The sequence below is a fragment of the Phyllostomus discolor genome, chromosome 2, assembly GCF_004126475.2.
Source record: "Phyllostomus discolor isolate MPI-MPIP mPhyDis1 chromosome 2, mPhyDis1.pri.v3, whole genome shotgun sequence".
In the NCBI taxonomy this organism is placed as follows: Eukaryota; Metazoa; Chordata; class Mammalia; order Chiroptera; family Phyllostomidae; genus Phyllostomus; species Phyllostomus discolor.
In genome coordinates, this window is record NC_040904.2 from 33,680,317 (window position 1) to 33,686,353 (window position 6,037).

The following is a 6,037-nucleotide window of genomic DNA, read 5'->3' on the forward strand; positions in this document are numbered from 1 at the left end:
CAAAGTTAAAAAGAACCAAGTCACTTGCTCTGTGGGCCCAGACCACAGGTGCGTGCCTGCTGTCACGTGATGGATGTCAGCCCTGGAAAGGCCATCGAATTTAATAGTGTTCCACGTGACTAGGAAGGGAACTTTGGAAATGAACAGCAGCAGCCCTCTTTGGGCTTGCTCCTCGAGGAAGAGCCTGAATGCGGTATTCAGCTCTGCACGCACTCAGCTCCACTGTAGGCTCCTCCTGGAACCTCAGCCACCTATGATCAGTTTATGGCGGCGACTGCCACTGGGTATCCTGCTGGAGTCAGCAGCACTTGCCGGGGTGGGAACTCATAAAACATCCTAAAAAGCAACAGTGAGATGGCCTAACTCACTCCTGTCTCCAGAGGCTGTTATGAAGTTATAGAGGTGAATGGTATTTGACTCCTACCACATTGTCCAGTTCAGAAAGGTGTTCTGCCAGACTCAGTTCTTCTTTCCTCCTAGCGTTGGCATTTCGTTGAATTGGAAGTATGTCTATACCTCGTTAGAGCAGGTGGAGCCAAAATTGACCTGGAGCCAATAGACTTGTATAGGATTAAGGACCAAGGCTCTTAAACAATATGTGCTCCCCTTTTCACAACGCGCCACATTTTCTGGCCTTGGGAAGGTGACCTCCACACCAAGTTTGTGTGGCCTTGTGATATTGTATTGCTCTCTCATGAATAGTCCTATTTTTCACATTCCCATGTGGCTGTATAGTTCACACAAATATTTCACACGTTTTCTAACGTAACCTTTACAATAAAGTGAATTCCTATAAACAGCTCAACTTCTGGTTATATATTGATAGAGCCAAATTAGAATCCTGGTTCATGAGACTACTCTGCTTCTTTTTACACCACCTAAAATTTCTCTGTCTACTGTTACTTGAATGATTGCTAATGTTCAAAGAGTATTTATGTAAGCAGGAGATGCGTTAAATGTTTTATATGTATTATTACTTTAATTTTGACCTTGACTGTTACTCTTTTTATACCCTCAAGTTTATTACGTTTAATTTATACAAAGTAAAACTTACCTTTTTTAGTTATGAGTTTTGAAGAACATAGGCAGATGTGTAGCTAGCACTATCAAGACATGTATCTTGATACAGAGTATTTCCCTCATTCTAAAAGTTTCCTCCTGCCTTTTTGTGGTTAGTGCCCTCCCTCCACAGCCAGCTCCTGGTAATCATTAACAACTATTCTTTTATATACATTTTTAGTTGTGGAAAATAGCAGAGAAAAATTAATTTCCCCAAATCACACTGCTTAGCATGTCAGAAGGCCAAGATTGGCAGTTTGGCTACACAACCACTACTTTAACTACCACCATATGCTGCAGTCACATAAGATTTGGACTTGGAATAAAATGACCCGGTTTTATTCATTTAGCAAATACAGTAGATTCTGGAACACTAAATCAATAAATACAGAACCATTGCTCCTAAGGGAAACACAGAGTTAGGTTCCAGTGAGGAACTTAACTCTGGTCACAACATCTTCATCAACTGACCAATATATAATCTTGTTTTATGTGTGTTTCTGTTTAAAGACCTTATTTAATATGTATTAATTCATTGACATTTAACTCACTATAGCCAAAAACAGTATAATTCTTGTCCAAAGGTGGCTTATCTAACACATGTATTTTCTCTGTAAAATACACCACAGCCTTCTTGTGCTTAAAAAAACTGGACAGCACTTCAGCACTATATTTGGGGACCATTTTAAACAGCCAGCTCACCAACAAAAGTCATAAAAATGTGAAAAAGTGGCTATAATAGACTGAAAAAGACTTTATTCTTTGACAACTGAAGCAAGAAAGCAGAGCATTGCCTCATTTGACCTAGGCCAGGGAAATGTGTGTGGTAGGTCCCAAATGTTTCACTCCTCTGTGCATAACCACAAAAAATCATGAAAGCATCTGAAGTATTGATTTGGTGGTTGATGCGTGGGTCACCGGCCAGCAGTGATCACGGAACACTGCAAATGGCTTGTCAAAACTCGAGAAAAACATACACAGAGACAACCAGGTCCTGTGGGGGAATAGGAACAGCAGAGCCACTCCTCACGTGGAGAGAGCGCCACTTGGCCACCCTCCCTGGTGGGGAGAGTGCCCAGGTCCCCCTCCAGAGAGGCTTTTTATTGGTTTTGTTTGCATAAGAATTCAGGTAAAAGCTCATTACTCATTGCCAGGAAGTAAGGATCAAACAATAGATAACAAGGAAGTCTGAGGGCCTATTTTGAGTCAGGGTCAGAGAGCTGTAAAACTCTGAGGAACAAACTTACTTCTTCCCTGGACCCTTATCATTTAACTGAGAGCATTCTAAACAAAGTAGGTTTCATAGGATTTTACATATCTTTCTTAGGCCTGATCACCCAGGGAACCCGTCCTTTTCAGCACAGAGCTGCACCACCCTGTCATTGTTTCAGGCTTAGGTGGAACAAGGGAAGTATGGCAGCCAAGAGATTAGGAGATTATCTGGCAGACAATGAGGGCTCAGGCTATGTCAAAGCCGAGGGATGAGGGTCCATCACCCCCTTTTGCTGTTGCCCCCAAAGTCCTTCCTTGGGGGCCTCCCATGTGATTGTGCCTGTCTTAGGTCGTTCCCCCCTTGGGGAATCTTACCTGTCATTGGCTAACCAAGCAAGCTTTGGGGTTCAGTTATGAATGAAGCAGCAGAAGCAGCGCTCCTGCCAGGGAGATAAGCTTTTGTCTCCTTGCTGGCTTATCGTTCCAAGGGCGTTCCCTTAGCCTTAGCCTTGGCAGGGGTTACAGCTTCTGATACCAGGCAGGGTGGTTCCCAACAGGTGGTTAAAAGTAAATTTAGCAAGTAGGGAAATTCACAAATATGGAATCTATGAATAATGAGGATTGATTGTTTTTATTTTAGCACTCTTAGTACTAAAATTGCCATGTTGACCAAGACAGCCTCTGGTTCATTAGGTATTTTCAGTCTAGTGCAGGATACAATCTAGCAGTTTTAACACTATAATAAGTGCTAGTAAAGAAATTAGGGTACTTAAAAAAAGGGGCTCCACTTCATCTAATCTAAGTGTTGTCTGATTGAGATACAATGTAAGCCACATGCAATTTTGAGTTTTACTAGTCACATTAAAAAAGTTAAAAAACATGAAATTAATTTCAATAAGATATTTTATTTAACCCAATACATCCAAAATATTATTTCACATGTAACCACTATAAAAATTATTAATATATAATTTTATATTTTTAAATACAAAGCCTTAAAACTTAGTGTAGGGTACATCACTATTCATATTAGCCCCATTTCAATGCTCAATAGCTAGGTATGACTGGTAGCTATCATACTGGACATCACAAGTCTAAAAGGTTTCAAGACTTCTCTGGCAGTGATATGTTAATTTTAAATCTGAAAAATGAGTAGAAGTTAGCAATAAAGAGGAGTTTGGAAAAGGCATTTTAGGCAAAAGGATTGGGAGTATAGATGCCTATCTGTGGCAGAATTGTGGCATGCTGGACTGCAAACTATGATTGGTATTTACTGTAAAAACAGGGGGATGAATTTGGATTTCCTTCCAAAGGCAATAGAAAAACATTGAAACAGTACATAAAAGAAAATGGCAGGATATATATTTTATTTAGAAAGATCATTCCAGTTATGATATGGGCACTATTTTATAAAGGGGAAGAAAATGTTGGGTGTAGGAAACCAACTAAGAAAAAATAGTTAAGGATGGTGAACAAAGGTGGTGACTGTGAGAACATAGAGAAGACAGATTGAAGAGAATTAAAAGGGAAGATAGAAAAAATGTGATAATTTAATATTAAGGGTCAAAATGTGAAGGCTTACACAGGATGTGAAGAAGAGGAAAGCTTCAAATTAAAAACTAGGAGGTTGGTGGTACCATTTGCTGGATAGGAAATAAAAGAGGAAAAGCAAGTTTCCAGAGCAAGTTGAGTTCATTTTTGGCCATTTCGAGTTTAAGCTTACTGTGGGAGAGAGATATGTCTTAAACAGACATTTGGGAGTCATCAGTGCATGGATGATGGCTAATGCTAAAGCAAGAGATTCTCTTCAGCTATAAGAACACACACAGTTCTTATTCCACGCAAGTGGAAACTATATGTTAGTCAAAATTAGACTATAAGACAAAGATTGGAATAAGAAACAAAGAAGGTCACATAATGACATAGAGGTCAATACAACAAGAGAGTATAACAGTTGTAAATATTTATGCACCCAACATAGGAGCACCTAAATATATAAAACAAACATTAACAGATCAGTTGATACCACAGAAATACAAAGGATCAGAAGAAACAATAAATGTTTATATGCCAAATGATTGAAAAACCTAGAAGAAATGGATAAATTCATAGAACCATTCAGTTTACCAAGACAGAATCATGAAGAATAGGAAATCTGAGCAGACCAATTACTACTAAGGAGGCTGAATTAGTAATCAACCCTCCCACACTTCCCCCCCGCAAATGTCCAGGACCAGATGGCTTCACTGGTGAATTCTACCAAACATTTAATGTGAAGAATTAATTGCAATTCTTTTGAAACTTAAAAAAAAAGTTGAAGAGGAAGAATGACTTGTAAACTTATTTTACAAGGTGAGTATTATCCTGATGTCAAATATCAGAAAAGGACACTATAAAAAGAGAAAATTATAGGTTAATATCCCTGATGAACATAGATGCAAAAATCTTCAGGAAAAGATTAGCAAACCAAATTCAATAGTACAGAAAAAGGATCAAACACCATGATGGAGTGGAATTTATTCCAGGAAGGCAAGAATGGTTCAATATTTGCAAATCAATGTGATACACTACATTAATACAATAATATGAAGGGTAAAAACTATATGATTATCTCAATAGATGCAGACAAAGCACTTGACAAAATTCAACATCCATCCATAATAACTCTCAACAAACTGTGTGTAGAGAGACTATATCTCTATATGGCCAAATGAAGACCATATATGACAAGCCCTTGGTTAATATCATACTCAATGGTGAAAAGTCACAAGTTTCCCTTCTAAGATGAGGAATAAGATGAGGATGCCCACTCTTGCCACTTTTATTCAATCTAGTCCTGAAAGAAATAAAAAGAAATTAAAGTCTTCCAAATTGGAAAAGAAAGTAAAATGATCTGTATTTTCAGATGACATTTCTGTATTACATACAGAAACCCTAATGATTCCACCAAAAAATGGTAAAATAAATGAATTTAGTAAAGTTTCAGGGTAAAAAATCTATATACAAAAAACAGTTGTGTTTCTACAGACTAGCAATAATCTGTCAGAAAGAGAAATTTTTAAAAATTCCACTTATAATTGCATCAAAAAGAATAAAATACTTAGTAATAAATTTTTTTAAAGATTTTATTTATTCATTTTAGAGAGAGAGAGAGAGAGAGAGAGAGAGAAACATCAATGATCAATGTGCAGTTGCTGGGGGTTATGGCCTGCAACCCAGGAATGTACCCTGGATGGGAACTTAGTAATAAATTTAACCAAGGAGGTGAAAGACCCATACACTGAAAATTATAAAACTTTGATGAGAGGAATTGTAGAAGATACAAATGGAAAGATGTTTTATGCTCATGGATTAGAATAATTAATATTGTGAAAATGTTCATACTTTCCAATTTACAGATTCAGTGCAGTCCCTATGAAAATTCCAGTGGCATTTTTCACATAAACAGAAAATTCTAAAATTTTTTTATGGAACTACAAAAAGTCTGAATAGCCAAGTAATCTTGAGAAAGAAGGCATCACACTTCCTGACTTCATACTATATTAAAAAGCTATGGTAATCATAACAGTACACTATTGACATAAAAACAGACAAAGAGATCAATGGACCAGAAAAGGAACCCAGATATAAACCCATACCTACATTGTCAGTTATTTTACAACAAAGAAGCCAAGAATTTAGAATAGGGAAAAGATAAATGGTGTTGGGAAAACCAGATAGCCACATGCATCAACACAAAATGGATTAAAGACCTGAACACAAACTA